Source organism: Aegilops tauschii, chromosome 7 (genome assembly GCF_002575655.3).
Source record: "Aegilops tauschii subsp. strangulata cultivar AL8/78 chromosome 7, Aet v6.0, whole genome shotgun sequence".
Taxonomy (NCBI): Eukaryota; Viridiplantae; Streptophyta; class Magnoliopsida; order Poales; family Poaceae; genus Aegilops; species Aegilops tauschii.
In genome coordinates, this window is record NC_053041.3 from 318,009,091 (window position 1) to 318,031,106 (window position 22,016).

Consider the following 22,016-nt stretch of genomic DNA (forward strand, 5'->3'; position numbering starts at 1 on the left):
AAAAATTAGTAGTATAAAACTATTTCTTAGTTGATGCTTGATGTGGTGAAGACCTTGATTTGCTTTCTCCGAGTTTTTCTTTGGTTTTGGTTTTAGTGCTTAGGTGTTTTACTTCAACTTGCTGTTATGTTATATTGTGCTATACTTATTTGTGCTATTGTTTGACTCGGTAGAATTCCCGGAGTGCGAAGCCTGCTATTACGAGTCGCTAGCTTTCGAAGACCGTCAGCCAGGCAAGTCATTTGATCATGTTTTTACAATACCTATGATTTTATTGCATTAGAGTTATACCCCACCATGCATGCAGTAGGAGAATTTTGTCAAGTTATGTTCTCGAGTAGTATCATGAGGTAGGATGAACCCTTCTCCCTTATTACCGATGCCCGGGACGATGTAGTTTATTTTGCTATGCTCGTAGACGGGGTTGGTTGAGTGATACATAAGGGAGATGCGAGAGTCAAGATGATGAAAACCCCATGACATCAAGCTCAAGATGGACTTCAAAATTCACTACTGGGTGGAGGACGGTTGACGGGCACCCTGGAGAAACCAGCGGATGGCCGGGATGCATGGAGAAGCGCCATGACATCTTGCGGAAAGCTTCACCCAGCCACGAAGAGATGGATGGATACCCCATTAACCGGAAGCTTACCTGTGCAGCCGCAAGCCATTATGGGCTCTGGCTTGGTCGACCCTAGGCGTGACTCTGGCCGGACTGTGCTACGAGATGTCGAAGAACGGTAGGATTGGATGGGCACCGGCAGTGGCCCAGAGAAACTCTACGGAAGACCCTGTTTCGTTCGTCCCGTCTTCAAACACCAGGCCGTGCGAAGAGTTAAAGGAGGGAACGATTCTTGCGGGTAAAGTGCACAAACCTCTGCAGAGTAACAACCTAATCGATTAGCCGTGTCCCCGGTTACGGACAAATGAGCCTCTGGGATTGGAGTATTTCGGATATCTCAACACTGAACTTAATAAATTAATTGAGGGGGTTATTTAATAATTGGGAATGAGACATTGGTTGGCGGAACCATCTCAATAACTACCAACATTTTGTAGTAATTGCAAACAAGTCCTTGTTGTAGGGAAAAACCGGCTTTTTCGCAAAACATTGAAACTTTGAGCCCCACAGCCAAATTGCATATAGTATTAGTAATTTTATTGTTGTTCTCTCTTCATGACTTGCCGGCATATTCAAAATGCTGACCTACACGGCTGCAACGTCTTATGTTGCAGAGGAGTTTTCCGATCAGGATTGAGGCTACGATCCACGTTTGGCGATTGCCCTATGGAGTCGGATGGACTCGCTATTCGTCTACGCTTCCGCAGCTTTATTTAGTTTATTTCTGATGAGTTGGCCTTCGGCCGAATTTATTATGATGTAATGAAGACTCGATATGAGAATCGTCTAATAAATTCAGGTGTGATTGAACTTAGAATCTTTGCATCAATGTACTGTGTGTGCCAGTATGATCTTGGGATGGTACAGCTACACAGAGACTTGACCGATTTCGGGTCGGGTCGCTACATGTGCTCCCATCGAGCATGTGCCAGAGAGCTCTACTGGCAAGAGCAAGAAGAACAAAGCAGCTCCACAACAAACCAAAAAGATGTCCGACAGGGAGGATGGCACGGGGGGATTTTCACCATAAGTTCCGCCCTCAATGATAAATAGTAAAACACGCTCATCGCCTTCCTGCAGGTGAATGTTGATGTGTTTGCATGGCAACCATCTGACATCCTCGGAGTTCTCAGGGAGATAATTGAGTACTACCTTGCTGTCTGCCGTCACGCGTGGCCCATCAAGCAGAAGGCACAGAAGCAAGATTTGGAACAGCAACAATTTATTGCCGAGGAAATTAAGAAACTTGAAGCGGCATGTCTGGTCAGAGGAGTACTCCATCCAACTTGGTTGGCCAATCCAATCGTAGTGCGCAAAGCAAACGAAAAGTGGAGACTTTGTATTGATTACACATATGTCAACAAAGCTTGTCCAAAGAATCATTTTCCCTTGCCGTGCATCGTCCAGATTGTTGACTCCACTGCCCGGTTGTGATTTGCTATCTTTCCTTGATGCTTACTCTGGGTATCATCAGATTTTCATGTCAAAATAAGATGAAGAGAAGACCACATTTATCACTCCATGTGGCATGTATTGCTTTATACGTATGCCTTTCGGATTGAAAAGTGGTGGTTCAACATTTGCGGGAGCAGTCCAAATTGGTTTTGAACCCCAACTGCACAGAAATGTGGAGGCATACATGGATGATATAGTGGTCAAAACCAAGGACAGAGCAATATTGATACAAGATTTGGAAGAAACATTTGCTAATCTACGCAAGATCAATCTGAAGCTCAACCCTGAGAAGGTGTGTGTTTGGCATCCCATCCGGCAAGCTTCTCGAGTTCTTTATGTGTGAACATGGAATCGAAGCAAATCCCGACAAGATCAAGGTGATTGAGCAGATTGAAGCACCGAAGCGCGTCAAAGATGTGCGCCACCTTGCCGGCTACATTGCTACACTTAGTAGGTTCATCTCCAAGTCTGCTGAGCGCGCCCAGCCATTTTTCAAAAAATTGAAAAAGATAGGTCCAATAAAATGGACTCCCGAAGCGGAGGCCGCGCTGGAAGATTTGAAGAAGTACCTCTCTTCTGCGCTAGCACTGGTTGCGCCAAGGCCACAAGAGCCGTCGATGCTACAGTTGGCGGCAACAAATCAAGTGGTCAATGCTGCACTAGTGGCGGAGAGGGACGCTGAAGATGGAGAATCAGCAGATGCAAGCCCGTCAAGCGACAAACCGGAGTCTTCTCCGGCAAGTCTTGGTGCCGACAAGTCTAGCGTAGATCAAGCAGATACAACAGAACATCCAGTGGTGCAGAAGAAGAAGTTGGTGTTGCGCCCAATCTAGTTTGTCAGTCCCCTTCTCTAGTGGACTAGATCAAGATATTCTGGCATGTAGAAGTTGCATTTTGGTGTTCTTATGGCCTCAAGGAAGCTGCACCACTACTTTCAAGCACATCAGATTATCGTCGTTAGTCATTTTCCGATGTAGAGGATAGTGAGGAATCCAGATGCAACCGGCAGGATTGTTGAGTGGGCACTGGAACTGTCAAGCTTTGATCTCAAGTTTGAAAGTACTTCAACTATTTAGATCAGGGCTTTGGTAGAGTTCATTGCAGAATGGACACCAACGCCAGATGAAGAAATTTCGGAAGCCTGTCTCCCCGGCAAGGAAACAACAAAGGACTGGATTATGTACTTTGACGGGGCTTTTTTGTTGCAAGGCGCCAGTGCTAGAGTGCTGCTTGTTGATGACCCACAAGTATAGGGTATCTATCGTAGTCCTTTTGATAAGTAAGAGTGTCGAACCCAACGAGGAGCAAAAGGAAATAACAAGCAGTTTTCAGCATGGTATTCTCTGCAAGCACGGAAATTATTGGTAATAGATAGTTGTGTGATAAGATAATTCGTAACAGGTAACAAGTAACAAATGTAACTAAGGTGCAGCAAGGTGGCCCAATACTTTTTGTAGCAAAGGACAAGCCTGAACGAACTCTTATATAAAGCAAAGCGCTCCCGAGGACACATGGGAATTACTGTCAAGTTAGTTTTCATCATGCTCATATGATTCATGTTCATTACTTTGATAATTTGATATGTGGGTGGAACGGTGCTTGGATGTTGTCCTTACTTGAACAAGCCTCCCACTTATGATTAACCCATTTCGCAAGCATCCACAACTATGAAAGAAGAATTAAGATAAATCTAACCATAGCATGAAACATGTGGATCCAAATCAGCCCCTTACGAAGCAACGCATAAACTAGGGTTTAAGCTTCTGTCACTCTAGCAACCCATATCTATGTATTACTTCCCAATGCCTCCCCCTAGGCCCAAATTATGGTGAAGTGTCATGTAGTCGATGTTCACATAACACCACTAGAGGAAAGACAACATACATCTCATCAAAATATCGAACGAATACCAAATTCACATGATTACTTATAACAAGACTTCTCCGATGTCCTCAGGAACAAACATAACTACTCAGAAAGCATATTCTTGTTCATAATCAGAGGGGTATTAAATACCATTAAGGATCTGAACATATGATCTTCCATCGAATAAACCAACTGGTATCAACTACAAGGAGTAATCAACACTACTAGCAACCCACAGGTACCAATCTGAGGTTTTGAGACAAAGATTGGATACAAGAGATGAACTAGGGCTTGAGAGGAGATGGTGCTGGTGGAGATGTTGATGGAGATTGACCCTCTCTTGATGAGAGGATCGTTGGTGATGACGATGGCTTCGATTTCCCCCTCCGGGAGGGAAGTTTCCCCGGCAGAACAGCTCCGTCGGAGCCCTAGATTGCTTATGCCCAGGTTCCGCCTCGAGACGGCGATGCTTCGTCTCGAAAGCTTCGTTATGATTTTTTCCAGTCAAAACCCTCCATATAACAGAAGATGGGCACTAGAGACCTGCCAGGGGACCCACAAGCCTTAGGGGCATGCCTAGAGGGTAGGGCGCGCCCCCCAGGCTTGTGGCCACCTAGTGGGTCCCCTGCGGTATTTTCTTCGCCCAATATTTTATATATATTCCAAAATAATTCTACGTAAATTTTCAGGACTTTTGGAGTTGTGCAGAATAGGTCTATCAAATTTGCTCCTTCCCGGTCCAGAATTCCAGCTGCCTGTATTCTCCCTCTTTGTGTAAACCTTGTAAAATAAGAGAGAAAAGGCATAAGTATTGTACCATAATGTGTAATTATAGCCCATAATGCAATAAATATTAATATAAAAGCATGATGCAAAATGGACGTATCAACTCCCCCAAGCTTAAACCTCGCTTGTCTTGAAGCGAAAGCCGAAATCGATAAATATGTCCACATGTTTAGAGATAGAGGTGTCGATAAAATAAAATACGGACATGAGGGCATCCTGATCATACTTAGAATAGCAACATATATTGTCATATAATCTCTTATTCTAAAGTAACAATTCGTTCACAAGATAAAGTATGAATCAGAAACTTTTATTGAAAACTAACAAACTATGATCTCAGTGATCGAAGCAATTTCAATTTATCATAATATCGGAAAGAGTCAATGTAAGAGCTTTTGTATAGCAAGTCCACATACTCAACCATCTTTTAGTCTTTCACAATTGCTAACACTCACGTGATACTTATGAGTTCAAAGCCTTAGTTGGACACAGAGAAAGATATGGGCTTATAGTTTCGCCTCCCAACCTTTTACCTTATCGGTAATGTCAACAATAATAATTTACGATAACCTACATCTGAGTGGATATGTATATCTGGATCTTTCTCCAACACATAGTGCTTGCCAAAAAGAAAAGGTGTAAACAGGAAAGGTGAAGATCGCCATGACTCTTGTATAAGGGTAGAAGGTAAAAGTAAAAGATATGCCCTTCGCATAGGGAAGCAGAGGTTGTCATGCGCTTTTATGGTTGGATGCACAGAATCTTAATACAAAAGAACGTCACTTTATATTGTCGCTTGTAATAAAGAACTTTATTATGCAGTCCATCGCTTTTATTTCTTCCATATCACAAGTTCGTATAAAGCTTATTTTCTCCACACTAAAAGATCATACATATTTAGAGAGCAATTTTTATTGCTTGCACCGATGACAACTTACTTGAAGGATCTTACTCAATCCATAGGTAGGTATAGTGGACTCTCATGGCAAAACTGGTTTTAAGAGATGTTTGGATGCACAAGTAGTATCTCTATTTGGTACAAAAGATTTGGCTAGCATGGAATGAGAAGTAAGCTCAACATGTTGGAGGATCCATGACAATATAACTTCTATTCGGATATAAGAAAACATAACCCATTATGTTGTGTTCCTTGTCCAACCTCAACTCTTTAGCATATAATATTTTAATGAGTGCTCACAATCACAAAAGATGTCCAAGATAGTATATTTATATGTGAAACGTCTCTTTCTTTATTATTTCCTATTAATTGCAACAATGACCAAAACTATGTTTGTCAACTCTTCAACAAATTTTATTCATCATACTCTTTATATGTGAAGTCATCACTCTCCATAAGATCATTCTATAATCTTTTTATTTCTTTTTATTCTTTATTCTTTTTCTCAAGATCATAACAAGAAAGCAAAACCCTCAACCCAAAACTACTCTTTATTATATAACTCACAGACTCGATTAGATAGATGGATCATAAAGCAAAACTCAAAGACTAGATCATACTACAAGATCAAGATATAACCAAAAGGATCGAATTAAGAAAAATGATAAAGGTAAAGATGTGATGGTGATACGATATCGGGGCACCTCCCCCAAGCTTGGCAGTTGCCAAGGGGAGTGCCCATACCCATGTATTTAGATCTCTTTCTTCAGAAGTGGTGATGATGGAGTTGTAGACGTATCCGTCAGCTTCATTAAGGCACCTTTCAGGACTTGCAGTTCTTGGAGCACACGTTGGAGCATATTTGCATTCTTCTGGATTTCCTCCAAAAGATGCTTATTTTCAGGCCACCAAGAACCTTTTCTTGCATTGCTCTCACTGGGATGGGATATGTCCCAATTGGAGGGTATATATGCACGAGGGGTGTTCTCCACATCATAATTATGAACCAAATTATGAAAGTTGTTCCGATGTAACCTATGTAAGGGCCTCCTAGGGGGAAGCCCTTCTCGAACCTCTTGGCCTTCATGGTTGCTTGTAGTCCCTATTGCTTGATGGGGATTTGGAATAGTGGAGATCCACGCCAGGGTACCTCTTTTCGAAGTCGGAGGCTGAACCTCACGAGAATCTCCTTCATCCTCCTCCATCGTGACTCCCTCGACCTCCTCCGTCCTAAGGTCCATCTGCATCAACCAAGCATCGTCGTCCAGATTGTTGGAGGAGGACGACATGATGCCTGGCCTTAAAAACTCTGGCAAAAACAGCTCAAAATGAAAACATGGGATATTGCCGTGATACGGTGGTCAAAACCTTCGGGAGATTATATAGTGAATTTTTACGGACCAAAAGAAGTGTACTACAAGAAAAGGGAGCCCCGAGGGCACATGAGGTGGCCTTAAGCCATGGAGGCGTGCCCCCAGGGCTTGTCGCCTCCTCGTGCACTTTTCAGACTACTTTTTATTTTCCTAATTTTTTAAATATTCTAAAACGGTGTAAAATTGCCATTGGAAATGTTTTGGAGTAGGTTTACTTACCGTACCACATACCTATTCCTTTTCAGAGTCTGAAACATTCTGGTAGATCTCCCTTATGTGCTCTTCCGGTGTTATGGTATTAATAATATTGGTTTCGAAATTTATGGGCGTACCTGAGATATAATGTTTGATTCTTTGCCTGTTTACCACCCTCGGGTTAGTGCCTTCAGTGTTGTTGATCCTGATGGCACCGGAACAGTAAACCTCCTCGATAATATAAGGACCTTTCCATTTAGAGGGAAGCTTTCCTGCAAAAATCTCAAACGGGAGTTGTATAGCAAGACATGACCACCTACATTAAATTCACGCTTTTGTATCATTTTGTAGTGCTATCTTTTAACCTTTTCTTTAAACAACTTGGCATTTTCATAGGCTTGGGTTCTCCATTCATCAAGTGAACTAATTTCAAATAACCTCTTTTCACCGGTAAGTTTGAAATCATAGTTGAGCTCTTTGATTGCCCAATAAGCTTTATGTTCTAGTTCGAGAGGTAAGTGACATGCCTTTCCATAAATCATTTTATACGGAGACATACCCATATGGTTTTCATAAGCAGTTCTATAAGCCCATAATGCATCATCAAGTTTCTTAGACCAATACTTTCTAGATCTATTAACAGTCTTTTGCAAGATCAATTTAATTTCTCTATTGCTCAATTCTACTTGACCACTAGACTGAGGATGATAAGGTTATGCAATTCTATGGTTAACATCATATTTATCAACCAATTTTCGGAAAGCACCGTGAATAAAGTGTGAACCACCATCAGTCATTAAATATCTAGGGACTCCAAACCTCGGGAAAATAACTTCTTTAAGAATTTTAATAGAAGTGTTATGATCAGCACTACTAGTTGGAATAGCTTCTACCCACTTAGTAACGTAATCAACAAGAACTAAAATATGTGTATACCCATTAGACTAAGGTGTCGGATTTAGGGCTCCGTAGACCCAAGAAAGATTTGAACTCTAGGGTGCGTGCGAAGAACTCAATCTCCCCAGTTTGCCAACCTGTCGATCTCATGGACTAGCTGGATGAGCAGGAAAGGAAAGAGACACGGCAGTTTACCCAGGTTTGGGCCACCTTGCAGTGTAATACCCTACTCCTGCTTTGTGGTGGATTAGCCTCGAGGTGGGCTGAGGATGAACTGGTATAGGGGAAGAACAACCTCAGGAGGTGTGTTTTTGTGTTTGTGTGAGTTGGTGAGGGTGCGGATGGTCTGATCGATCCGCCCCCTCTGTGGTGGTGGCTAGCTATATTTATAGTGGCCTCGGCCCTCTTCCCCCAAAATGAAGGCGGGAAGGGATCCCACAACAACCAAATTTGAAGGGAGACAACTGGTAGATCCTATCCTGACGAAAGGTGGTCTTCGCCTGCAAAGCTTCTGGCCATGACGCCGTGGTGGGCTTAGCGATGACCTCCATCCTGTTGTCCTGGCGGCCTTGGCCTTGTAGCACGGAAATGGAAACCTTTTTGGATGATTCCTCACGACTCCGCGCCTGCGCTTGCCTCTTAGCACCAAAGAGGAAACCTGCTGTACTGCGCTCGCTGGCGCCCTCCTGGCCTTGGTCGTCATGGATTGCGTCACCTTAACCTCACGAGGTGAGCGCCTGCATAGGAATCTCCGCTCCTTAGGAGCCGGCCTAGGGAGGCCGCTCCATCTGGAGGTCTTAGTGTCGTCCGCCTAGCGAGGCTCGGCCCCTCGCGAGGGTCTTGTGCTGTTGATGCTGAAGATGGGCCGTACCAGACCGCTGATGGAGCCACGCCGTGGGCCGCAGACAAGCAAGTCTGGGTACCCCGGTTCCCAGAACACCGACAGTAGCCCCCGGGCCCAAGGCGCGCTCGGACTTGGCTTCGAAGCGAGGCCAAAGGGCAAGGGCGAGGCGCCGCGGGCCCCAATCACCTGTGAACCGGGTTGACGCGTGGCGCTTGATGGGACGTGGACGTCCCCGCTTCCCCACGCAGCCTCGGCAACCGTCCTGGGCTGACAAAAAGGCTGGCGTTTGCCGCTGCGCCTTCATTGCCTTCCCTTCGTCTTGCTTCAGATCCCCTTCTCTCCCTGCTTAGAGCGCATCCAGATCTGTCGAATCTTTCCAGAGCTCACCACCAATGGCAACCGAGAAGGCGAAGCCCGCCGCTCCTTCCACGCGTTCAGCCCCCTCGCCCGAGTCGGCCCTCATGGGTGGAGCCCACCATGGACTCGCGCAACCGTTACCCTTCATGGGTTGAAGTCTCCATCAACGTGGATGTACGATAGCACCACCTATCGGAACCACGGATAAAAAATCTCTGAGTCTCCAATTGCGTTTGCACACTCCAATCCCATCCCTTTACATTCTTGCAATTTGCATGCTTTACTTTCCGCTGCTCATATACTCTTATCATGCTTGCTTGATATGTATTGTGAATGTTTAAACATGTGCTAAAACTCCACTTCAACTTAAAGAAATTAAAAACTTCCACTTTTCTTGCTAAGGGTCTATTCACCCCCTCTAGACACCTCTTCTCGATCCTTTCAGCATGCCAAGCACGATAAACATAAAGCATAACGGAATAACTGCAGACGAAACTGATAAGAAACTACTGCAACTACACACACACAAGGTGCAAGCAAAGTCAACATGCAAGTTTGGGGCTCATGATAAGAGGTTGGCTTGCCTGGGGGTTGAGGAATACTCCGGGAAGAATTGTGATCACCTTGCGGAAAAATTTGCCGGAGAATGGTTCTCTCTCAGAGGGGCTGTATATAGGGCAATGGCAAAATGGGCATTTTCAGAATGTGCAAACGTAAATAAAATAGGCCATCAGAAAGAGCTCGACAAATAGAGAATGTGAGCACTAGAATCACCTCAATCGGAGTCACGGTTGAAAAGTTGTGGCCGTTCGTTCGATAAGCAGAAAACAAACAAAAAACTATCCATTTCTAGCCTTAACGGGCGAACGTTCACAATACAACCACTTCGGCTGGCAGGCTAGGCAGAAAGCGCACTTTCCAGAATATGCTTTCGCGTGCCGGGAAAGCGTCTTTCAGCCGTAGCAGTAGCAAAGTACGCCTTCTCCAAGGGAAAGAGCCCTTCAACGAAGGCGTCTCCACTTAAACAAGTCAACGGGCCCACCCGGTTAGCGCCTGAGGCTGACGCGCGGGGCCCACCACATCTCCTTCTCTCTCCTCCCGGGTCTTCTTCATCCTCGTGATGCAGGGCACAGGGGTGAGCCAGCCGCCGGCCTAGCCGTCGCTCCGCTGCTCGAGAGGGTCGGCCGATGGGTGCAGTGGCTCCACCTGGCCATGCCGCGCCCATGGGTGGCCGTAGAAGCGCTCGGGGCGGCCTGCAGCACTGGGGCCAGGAGGAGACCACGACGGCCGAACACTGTGAGGGGAGGGACCACGCCGGCGGGGCTCCTCCGCCAGAGTTGAGGGAGGCGGCGGTCTTCGTGCTGCAGGGGGAGGCTAGGGAGCAGCAAAGTGGGCGGGGGAAGGGCCACGAGCGGGATGTGGCCGAGGAGGATCAGCGGCGGTGGTTCGGCCATGGAGCAGACAGGGAGGGGCTCCAGGCCCGGGAAGAGGCTCGGGTATGGGTTGTGGACAGCGAGGGAGCTCGGGGATTGCTTAAATACCCGCGGGGAAAGCTCGAGAAGAGGGGGGAGGTGGCACGCGGTTGGCGACGTGTCCGTGCTCCAGCGACGGACGCGGTGTCGGCAGGCGCATCCAAAGGTCACGGGGAGGGGCAGGAAGGCGACAGGGGAGAAGAGGACGAGTGGCAGAGGCTCACGGAGACGAGCGGCGCTCGGGTTCACTAGGAGGAAGAGGACACGGAGGTGGAAGACGACGATGCTCACGGGCGGGCACATTGCGGCGACGACAATGGTACGCTGAGGAAGAAAACAAATGTGGAGAGGAGTCCAGGGGGAAGAGGACGTCGATGGGGAGCTATAGGACACGCTTGGACAAGCCAGAACAGGCAGGAGCAGTCCTGCCGACGCCAACAGTGGCTAGACCACCGCTTTGGCCGACATCCCCTCGTGATCACCACGGACAAGGCGCACTCTGTCCTCCTACTTCAAGACAAACAATGTCATCAGTGAAGTCCTTCCAAGATGCATTAAAGATGTGGTGATGGAACGAGCAGGGGCATAGAGAGTAGAGTAAACCAAGCTCCACAAGTTTGTTGTAGCAAACTTGCCCACGCTTTTGTGATCAACTTAGTGAGGTTAAGAGAGAAGCTTGATGTCAGGGAGGTATAGGGTAGTAAGGACTACGGTCCTGCTAATTTGGGAGTGGTTTGGACCAGTATTTAACATAGTTGCTTTGCAACTGCCAAATCTGATCCAGAAACGAAATGATGAAGTGGCACTCACTAGGAGTGATGCCTTGGGCTGAAAATGGATATGGCAGGGTTATTTGGACATACAGAGATGTTGTAAAAATTTCATACCATTTGGAGCTTCCAAAGTGGTACTTGTTTTACAAACATCTTTTCTGCCCACAATCTTGAGAAAATTCTAGGGAAATACTGGCTAGATGGAATGAGCCAAAGTCTTGTGGAGATAGGTTATATGGATAGGAGAAGGCTTGGGAAACTTTTCTGACATAATGGAGCAAGATAAAATAAACTTGCTTCACAAACTGAACATTTGGACAAAAGCAAAGAATTGATCCTGCGCTCACATAAATCAATGGAATGAGATGAATCTTGGAGGAGGGTGATGATATGATCATTATAGACTGATCGAAAAGTTTCAGCTCATTTTGATCATCCATGAAGGTACTTCCTTCACAGACAAGCAATCTGAACAGAAACTTGAGAAAATTGCCAATGAAGATTGGATAGATGGATTGAGCTGATTTTTGGTATCCAGAGGTGATTTATCAATGTTAACCACCCTACAAAATTTCAGCTCAAATGGATCAAGGGTTCAAGCACTTCCTTTGCAAAAATTTCAGACAGGGCAGAAACTTCAATTGGATCATGTGCTCAAATTATGACCTTTCAAACATGGGTTTGGATGAAAATGGTGAAGATATAGCAAGTACAAGCTCCACAAATTGTTTGGGAATTTTCCTTGCTATAAAAATGGTAGCTCCTTTGGAAAATGGCAGAAAGCGAATATTGGCTTAAAATAGGAAAAGGAAATTTTCCTTATTTAATTATGGCCAATATTTTTGCCAGAGCTAGGATTAGGCATAAATGTAATCTCCACAAATTTTCATGAATTTTGGAGGTGGCTAGCTATGCCTTTGCATTTTATTCCTCAGAAAGACAAAAGAAGGAATAAATCCCAAATGGAAAATATTGCATAAGACTTAGCAATATTTTTGCACATCCAAGATTTGAAAGGGTAGGAGGATCTCTGAGAAGAGTTGGAAAATCAACAGATCAAGGGAAATGATGGCTCCTTTGTAATCACAAAGGACATATCCAAATTCCAAAATTTGGAATCTGAATTATGAGAGACGTTGAGATGGAGCAAATGAGGTCTTGCCCACTAACAAAGACATGAGCAAGGTTTTGAAAAGGTTGAAAATGACAAGGATTCTCAGAATCATCCAGCAAACTCAGGAGAAAGATTTGAAAAATGATTGCCAGGAAGGAATAACAGCACAAAATTGATAACCCAATTTTGGGGCTATTACAAACCTTCCCCCCTTAAAAGAATATCGTCCTCGATATTCCTAGGGTTACAGCAAAATGAAAGGATAGCTACACCGGGGAAAAACCTCTGGGTTAATTTTTAACCCTTCGGTCAGATACAGACGGGTTGGGGTACCGATAATTAGTACACCCAAAAAAGAGGTATGGGCAAATCAGGGTTATCTCCACGGCTAGGGGCACTCGAGATCAAATTCTCGAAAATGCTAGATGCACTCGAATGAACAGTAGTTTCACCTGCTGACATGTGGGTCCAGGGCCCACTGGCAGCCTCCTTCTTCTACCTCCAGCTTGCTGCTTCTCCTTTGCTGCTGCTCCGCGTGTGGCTTGGCGCAGCGCGCATCTAGCTCCAAGGGCGATGAGGACCCTAGTACCGTATTGCGCGGCATGCACGGCGCCGGTGCAGAGAGCACTCACGTCGCGGGCCAGCACCTTGTCGGCACTGCTTGCGGATTCGCCTCCTGGACGCTGGTGATCGATCGATGAGCAGTTCTTCTAGACCTCGCTCACCGTACATCGGGATTGGGCTATAAAAGACAGCAGTGCGGCTCTCTTCCAACACACAAACACAATGTCGCTCTACCACCTCTTCGGTTTGTGCGAGATCGAGCCGAGCTCGTTCGGCGAGGAGGTGTTCTTGGCGGCGCTATGGTTGTTCCTCGCGGTGCTGCTAGGCATGCTGATCGGCTCGTCAAACCTCCTGCTGATACTCATCAGGAATGATCGGGCTCGGGACAACGCGCGGCTAGGGGCGGTGGCTCGAGATGCGGGAGATGGTGGTGCACTGGGTGGTCCTCCACCATGCTTGATCCTCCGTCGCTTTGCACCGGCGGAGTAATCGTGTGCTGCGGTGGAGCGGGGTGGCCACGCAAGGTAGTGACGGTGGTGGTGATGGGGTCCAGATACAGATGAGGTGGTTGCGCCAGCTCAGGAATCACACTGGGGTACGAGGGAAAATTTCGCTGATAGCTCTACGAAAAAGTAGGTGTCGAGGTAGAATCGGAGTTGAAATCTGTATTATGGTAGATGTACTGGACCGAGTGAAATAAAGTTGGCAGTGTTCCTTCGGAAATGAAATCGGGAAAAAGAATTAGAGACGAGGAATTGCTAGATGGAAATGCCTCTGCGAGGCTCTGGATCTGGAAATCTGGCACACGGGTTATGCACAGATAGAGAGGGATAGGTGACTTTGCATTACCCCGAGTACTGCCCGGATGTACTCGTGGGTGAACCGGGTATGCGTGCAGTGTGCAATACAATCTAAACTAACAAACATGGAGATGCAACGAATATGCAAAGGAAAAACACATCTGACAAATCATACTAAGGTGTTTTAATGTTAGTGGGTATATGTACTCCTAGTACACATATACCTACACCAGCGCGCATTTTATTATAGACTCGAAACGAGTCAGTGTTGTTTAGTGTATGTGTTCTACTGATTAAAATCTTGTTAGAAACACATTGCCAACCCTATCAAACATTTCTACTTGACAGAAAAACAATCAAAGACAAAACCAAAAAGCAAGAAAGCATACATAAAACACGACATACGGGTCACAAACAGTACAAGCATACACCAAAGCACGAAGGCGCTACACACTAAAAGAAACAACTCACTCCGGGATACATAGTTCTATCCTCATATCGAGGATGAACAGACAGATTGATCTACTCGCAGAATCACCTGACTGCGTGACTGAGGTCACCCAGAGGGCTGGTCTTGCTGGGGCTCTCCTATAAGACGAAGACTGGGCCAATCTTCACTGTCGTCGTCGCACACTTCTATAGGTTGGGGTCCAACTGCTGGCAGTGCGTCCGGAACTGATCCAAGAAAATGTTGCTGGTGAAGATGGTAAAGAGCCTTGTTGAAGGAGTCGAGATTGATGATGCCTGGCTTCAGCCACGGCACAGGCTGAGAGGGTAGCACTGGGTTGGATGGCATGGGGCGAGTGGCTTGAGATGGAAATTGACGAGCCTCACAATAAGCTTCCATGACAACCCGAGTAGCATCGCGGTCCAAGTCTCTAAACTCGGCAATCATCTTAGCAATCATCATCCCCTGGGCAGTGATAAATTGCACCAGGCTAGCGGTTGCTGGGTCCTCTTCCTGGATTGTGATGGGATGCTTACTTCCTAACTCTGCCGCAACGGGGGAAAAAGCAAAACTCCTGCTTCTTTGCCACTTGTGGAAAATAGGTTCGGAGGTGTAGGATAGCCTCCACAGCAGCGGCCTGAATGGCCAACTTAGTAGTGGGCATGGATCTGCCCTGAAAAATCAAGGGCTGACCATCTTCCGCGGGGCCTGGGTAGATATGCACTCTTGCCTCGTATCGGTGAAGGCGGGGAATAGGTTTCGCTTGGAACACCAGGTAATCAGGGCTAGCATTATAGCCAAGGGCTTTGGTGAGCATATTAGTAAGCAGGGGCGGAAAGCCAGCATGATTGAATGTGAAGGTTCGGGTGTAAAATTTGGGTGCTTTGAGAGAGCGAGTCATGACTTCGGAGTTGCTAGCTAGGCTTCTCTGCAGGGACATGGCGGATCGAGTGGGAGTGTTGCGGCTAGCGGGATGGGGTCTTTATAGGCAGCTATGCAAGACACACCCGCATGGCATGGCCCCTTTCCCTTAATGGTGAAGGGTACACTGTGCGGCCGACCGGAAAGGATAGGGTTGCTATCCGATCCACGGAAAACTAGGTGGGGTCAGCGGGGTACGGACGTGTCAATCTCGGCTGCACCACATGTTGCTCAATAGTGGTCATGCTAGAGGCCAGGGATAGGTCAAATCCCTTAGGGTCACTACGGGGTGATGATAGAGGTGATCTAATGCTAGGATAACCTATGCCACCCTGGCTGCTCTGATACCATCTCCTGTGGCACCCCGATCCGCACGGAGCAGGGGGCCTTTGCACGTCAGCCCAGGATAACACCTGACGCACGACAGGTACATGATACAGCATTCCAGGTACAAAAATATTCATCAAATACATGTATATAGGATTACATCATTGATGAATACAGTCATATGGCATAGCTCTAAGGCTATCTAAATGGCGGCGGAAGTCTTGGTTTGGCAGCATATCGACTCTGGCTGGGCTCCACAACTCACAGGACAGGCAAGGTTACGGCCTAGTGCGACCAAACAAGCAAACAATCCAGGCACAACCTACAAACTAGCATCACACGCCAGGTCAGTACATTGAATGTACTTGCAAGGCAACCAAATACATAGCATCCAAACAAGCAGATGACAAAACAAGAACCAAGCGCATGCAACAACCTCTCTCATAACAGAAACTCAGCATGGCATGATATTAACAAGAGACATAGATCAAACTAATCATGGACAACATCATAGCATCTACCAGCATAGCAATAACATGGCATATCAAAACATATGGCAATAGCATAACATGGCACAGCATAGCAGCTCAATCATGACATGGCATAGATGTATCTACGAGACATGGAAACATGCATGAACTATGCTGAAAATAAAATACCAGTTACCTCCCGTGAAGACATACTATTCATCAATCACTTACTTATCCACTGCCTCTCTAGGAAAAATCATGACTCACTGAGATCTCATCTCGTGATCCTCTCAGAATATCACTGTGACTTCTCACGACTATCTCATAGTCCAAGTCACCACATTCTTTATAGCACATCATTTATCAACTAAGTTAGGTTTGTCCTCCATTTCGACCGAGACCCGATAGTGTGACCTACTACGAACTGTGCCCATGACTGAGGACGCGGCTATCGATAGATTTAACAACACTCTGCAGAGGTAGTACACTGTACCCACACCACAGAACCCATGGCGTCGCACTCCCATTCGGGTGGACCAACAGCGTTTCGACAAAACCGATCCATTGTCCATGACACTCTCCTGGCCACTCTGACTAACCCCCCTCTGGGCTAAGTCATGGGTGGCCTCGTGCCTACCAAAGGCATCAACGGCCACCGTCGTGGCAAAACAATAAACGATCCCAAATGGGGACATGTGCACATAACCAAACTCGGGCTCACAAGGCTTATGTCCTCCTACTTGATCTGGGCAGCGCGCTCCCATAACCTTCCCTCGTTGGAGACACCGGTGAGAGGCATGACAATAGATCACATTAAGGCCCTCCCATAAAAGGCAAGTGTGGCTGCACTGGAGAAGCTTGATTTGGTGGCACTATGACTCGATCCCATCGATGACGGAGGAGATTGGTTATTATTAAATCATGTTATTATCTTCTCCATAATCATCAACATGCAAGCATGATTAACATGGATGCAACAATGAGCATGAACATACAAATGCATGAACAAAATACCAAGCTTCTCGACTGAACAACTATAGCATAAAGAACATGGCAATACGAGGTACTAGCATATCAACGGTGTACCATAATCATCATAGCATTTATATCACTGACATGAAACTAAAGTAAGTAGTGACATGACATTATCAATAAAAACATCCTAGTTAGCATGGCAAAAGATAACAGGAAAGCACACGCATGCATGGCAAGCACGATAAACATAAAGCATAACGGAATAACTGTAGACGAAACTGATAAGAAACAACTGCAACTACACACACACAAGGTGCAAGCAAAGTCAACATGCAAGTTCGGGGCTCATGATAAGAGGTTGGCTTGCCTGGGGGTCGAGGAATACTCCGGTAAGAAGTGTGATCACCTTGTGGAAAAAATTGTCGTAGAACGGTTCTCTCTCAGAGGGGCTTGATATAGGGCAGGGGAAAAATGGACATTTTAAAAATGTGAAAACATAAAGAAAATAGGCCCATCAGAAAGAGCTCGACGAATAGAGAACTTGAGCGTTGGAATCACCTCAATCGGACTCACGGTTGAAAAGTTGTGGTCGTTTGTTCGATGAGCAGAAAACAAACAGAAAATTGTCCATTTCTAGCCTTAACGGGCGAACGTTCACAATACAACGACTTCGGCTGGTGGGCTAGGCAGAAAGCGCACTTTCCAGAATATGCTTTCGTGCAGGGAAAGCGTCTTTCAGCCATAGCAGCAGCAAAGTACGCCTCCTCCAAGGTAAAGCGCAATTCACTGAAGGCGTCTCCACTTAAACAAGTTAATGGGCCCGCCTAGTCAGCGTCTGAGAGGCTGACGCGCAGGGCCCACCACATCTCCTTCTCTCTCCTCCTGGGTCTTCTTCATCCTCGCGATGCAGGGAATAGGGGCGAGCCAGCCGTCGGCCTAGCCGTTGCTCCGCTGCTCGAGAGGGCCGGGCGACGGGTGCAATGGCTCCGCCAGACCATGCCGCGCCCGTGGGAGGCCGTAGAAGCACTCGAGGCGGCCTGCAGCACCGGGGCCAGGAGGAGACCACGGCGTCCGAATGCTGCGAGGGGAGGGACCATGCCGGCGGGGCTCCTCCGCCGGAGTTGAGGGAGGCGACGGTCTTCGGGCTCAAGTGGGAGGCTAGGGAGCTGCAAAGTGGGCGGGGGAAGGGCCACGGGCAGGAAGTGCCCGAGGGGGATCGGCGGCGGTGGTTCGGACATGGAGCGGGCATGGAGGGACTCCGGGGTCGGGGAGAGGCTCGGGGATGGGTTGTGGACTGCGAGGGAGCTTGGGGATTGCTTAAATACCCGCGGGGAAGGCTCGAGAAGAGGGGGAGAGGTGGCACGTGGTTGGCGACGTGTCCGTGCTCCGGCGACGGACGCGGTGTCGGCAGGCGCGGCCAAAGGTCGCGGGGAGGGGCGGGAAGGCGACGAGGGGGAAGAGGTCGAGTGGCAGAGGCTCATGGAGACGAGCGACACTCGGGTTCACGAGGAGGAAGAGGACATGGAGGTGGAAGACGAAGATGCTCACGGACAGGCACAGTGCGGCGACGACAATGGCACGCCGACGAAGAAAATGGAGGGGGAGAGGAGTCTAGGGGGAAGAGGACGTCGAGGGGAGCTTTAGGACATGCTTGGACAAGCGAGAACCAGTGGGAGCAGTCGTGCCAACGCCAACAGTGGCTATACCACCGATTTGGCCGGCATCCCCTCGTGATCACCACTGACAAGGTGCGCTCTATCCTCCTACTTCATGCAAGACCATGTCATCCGTGAAGTCCTTCCAAGATGCATTAAAGATGTGGTGATGGAATAAGCAGAGGCACAGAGAGTAGAGTAAACCAAGCTCCACAAGTTTGTTGTAGCAAACTTGACCACGCTTTTGTGACCAACTTAATGAGGTTAAGAGAGAGGCTTGATGTCAGGGAGGTTTAGGGTAGTAAGGACTACGGTCCTTCTAATTTGGGAGTGGTTTGGACCAGTATTTAACATAGTTGCTTTGCAACTGCCAAATCTGGTCCACAAACCAAATGATGATGTGGCACTCACTAGGAGTGATGCCTTGGGCTAAAAATGGATATGGCAGGGTTATTTGCAGATACAGAGATGTGACATTTCACACCATTTGGAGCTTCCAAAGTGGTACTTGTTTTACAAACATCTTTTCTGCCCAAAATCTTGACAAAATTCTAGGGAAATATTGGCTCGATGAAATGAGCCAAAATCTTGTGGAGATAGGTTATATCGATAGGAGAAGGCTTTGGAAAATTTTCAGACATAATGCAGCAAGATAAAATATACTTTTCACAAACTGAAAATTTGGACAGAAACAAAGAATTGATCTTGGGCTCACATAGATCAATGGAATGAGATGAATCTTGGAGGAGGGTGATGATATGATAATTATAGTCTGATGGAAAAGTTTCAGCTCATTTTGATCACCCATGAAGGTACTTCCTTCACAGACAAGCAATCTGAACAGAAACTTGAGAAAATTGCCAATGAAGATTGGATAGATGGATTGAGCTGATTTTTGGTATCCAGAGGTGATTTATCAATGTTAATCGTCCTACAAAATTTCAGCTCAAATGGATCAAGGGTTCAAGCACTTCCTTTGCAAAAAATTCAGACAGGGCAGAAACTTGCATTGGATCATGTGCTCAAATTATGACCTTTAAAACATGTGTTTTGATGGAAATGGTAAAGATATATCAAGTACAAGCTCCACAAATTATTTGGGAATTTTCCTTGCTATAAAAATGGTAGCTCCTTTGGAAAATGGCAGAAAGGGAATATTGTCTTAAAATAGGAAAAGGAAATTTTCCTTATTTAAGTATGGCCAATATTTTTTCTAGAGCTAAGATTAGGCATAAATATAATATCCCCAAATTTTCATGAATTTTGGAGGTGGCTAGCTATGCCTTTGGATTTTATTCCTCGGAAAGGCAAAAGAAGGAATACATCCCAAATGGAAAATATTGCATAAGACTTAGCAATATTTTTGCACATCCAAGATTTGAAAGGGTAGGAGGATCTGTGAGAAGAGTTGGAAGATCAACCAATCAAGGGAAATGATGGCTCCTTTGTAATCACAAAGGACATATCCAAATTCCAAAATTTGGAATTTGAATTATGAGAGAGGTTGAGATGGAGCAAATGAGGTCTTGCCCACTAACAAAGACATGAGCAAGGTTTTGAAAAGGTTGAAAATCACAAGGATTCTCAAAATCATCCAACAAACTCAGGAGAAAGATTTGAAAAATGATTGCCAGGAAGGAATAACAGCACAAAATTGATAAACCAATTTTGGGGCGGTTACATGTAGTCATTGAACGCCCAATGCTTTTGTCTGATATTATTATCTTAATTGTCGGGGCAACCCCACCAGCGGATAGGGCCTTCGGTAGGAGAACTAATTCTTGATGCAGGACTCCTGTCGGTCAAGATGTTGTTTGGACACATCCCCCACTCCGATACGAAGCAAGCACCTCTTGTTGGGTGACTTCCCGAGCACAAATTAATATCATTTTTATCCCAACACCAATACATGGTTCTAAGCATTAAGACCTCATCCCCATACCTTCTTTTAAGCATAAGTGTTGAAATCACAATTTGCTTGCTGATCCGGTCAAAAGCTGGATTTGGCACTTTGGCAAAAGCATGCTAGAGACCATTGCCTCAAGGGAGTCTTCCTCTCATTGGTTCGATCACTAGGATCACCTCTGGGGAAGTAGGTGCGGGATACCCTTTCTTGTTCCAATATCGAATCAATAAAAAGGAGATATCAGCAGGCCCCGCGGCCAGCGGGTCCCACAACCGACAGGCCCCACGCGAAGAAGAAGACAATGACACCAGGGCCCCACCCCAATGTAGATCACCATTGTACCCTGGGGCGTCAGCCTATAAGACCCCCTAGGAGCTCCCCATGCAGGGGACCTTCACCCCTTTCGGCTCATTCCACACACACGCACACACACACAAGCATGGAGAAGTAGAGAGAGATAGCATCTTCTTCATCCTCCACCCAAAACAGATCAAGGAGCACCTTTGTTATCCCTCTTGTGATCTAGATAGTAGATCCAGTAGGACTAGGGGTGTTACCTCCCACGAATGGCTCCGAACCTAGGTACATCGAGTGTCTCACACCGCTTGTCCCCAATCTCGCTTCCAGAACCCACCAATGTCCTCTGGCCCCAACCACGTTCGATAAGCCTACCCATGGCATCTACCGTGTGCACACCACGAAATTATGAGTGTTGTCCTTAATAAAATCATGGTGCTACATTGCCTCAAAGTCTAAGTATTTATCAGGTAATATGGGGTCATTGGGTCTAGGCGAGACCCCTAGCCTTGCAGCTACACGGGAGGCATAAATTCCTCCATACAAATCACCATTGCATGCGTTGTAGTGCAACCGATGTGCAACAATTGCCCCAAGATTATACAATTTAGTGCCAGTTAAGGCGGTATGAATAATGCTCAAGTGAGGGGCACAAAGCACACTACAATCTTGCTTACCCACAATACATTTCCCATTAAATAGTGCAAGTATCGAATATAGGGAAATTGAATGTATTTTATTCTAGCTTTCATAATTCCCCTATTCTCACCATTGTAAAGACTACCAAGAAATATCATAATAAGATTTTTGCGGTTCGCTAAGTCAACCCCAATACGGAATTTTTCATGCATCACATAATTCTTCTAGAGACATACCATAAGATCTATCATAGATATGGAATAAAACTCTAGAATCACGAGAATGATAATCAAACTTTTTGGTGAATGAATGGGTAAAGTTGGAGTGTTGAGTGCACTGCGATGAAGGGAGGGAGCTGAATA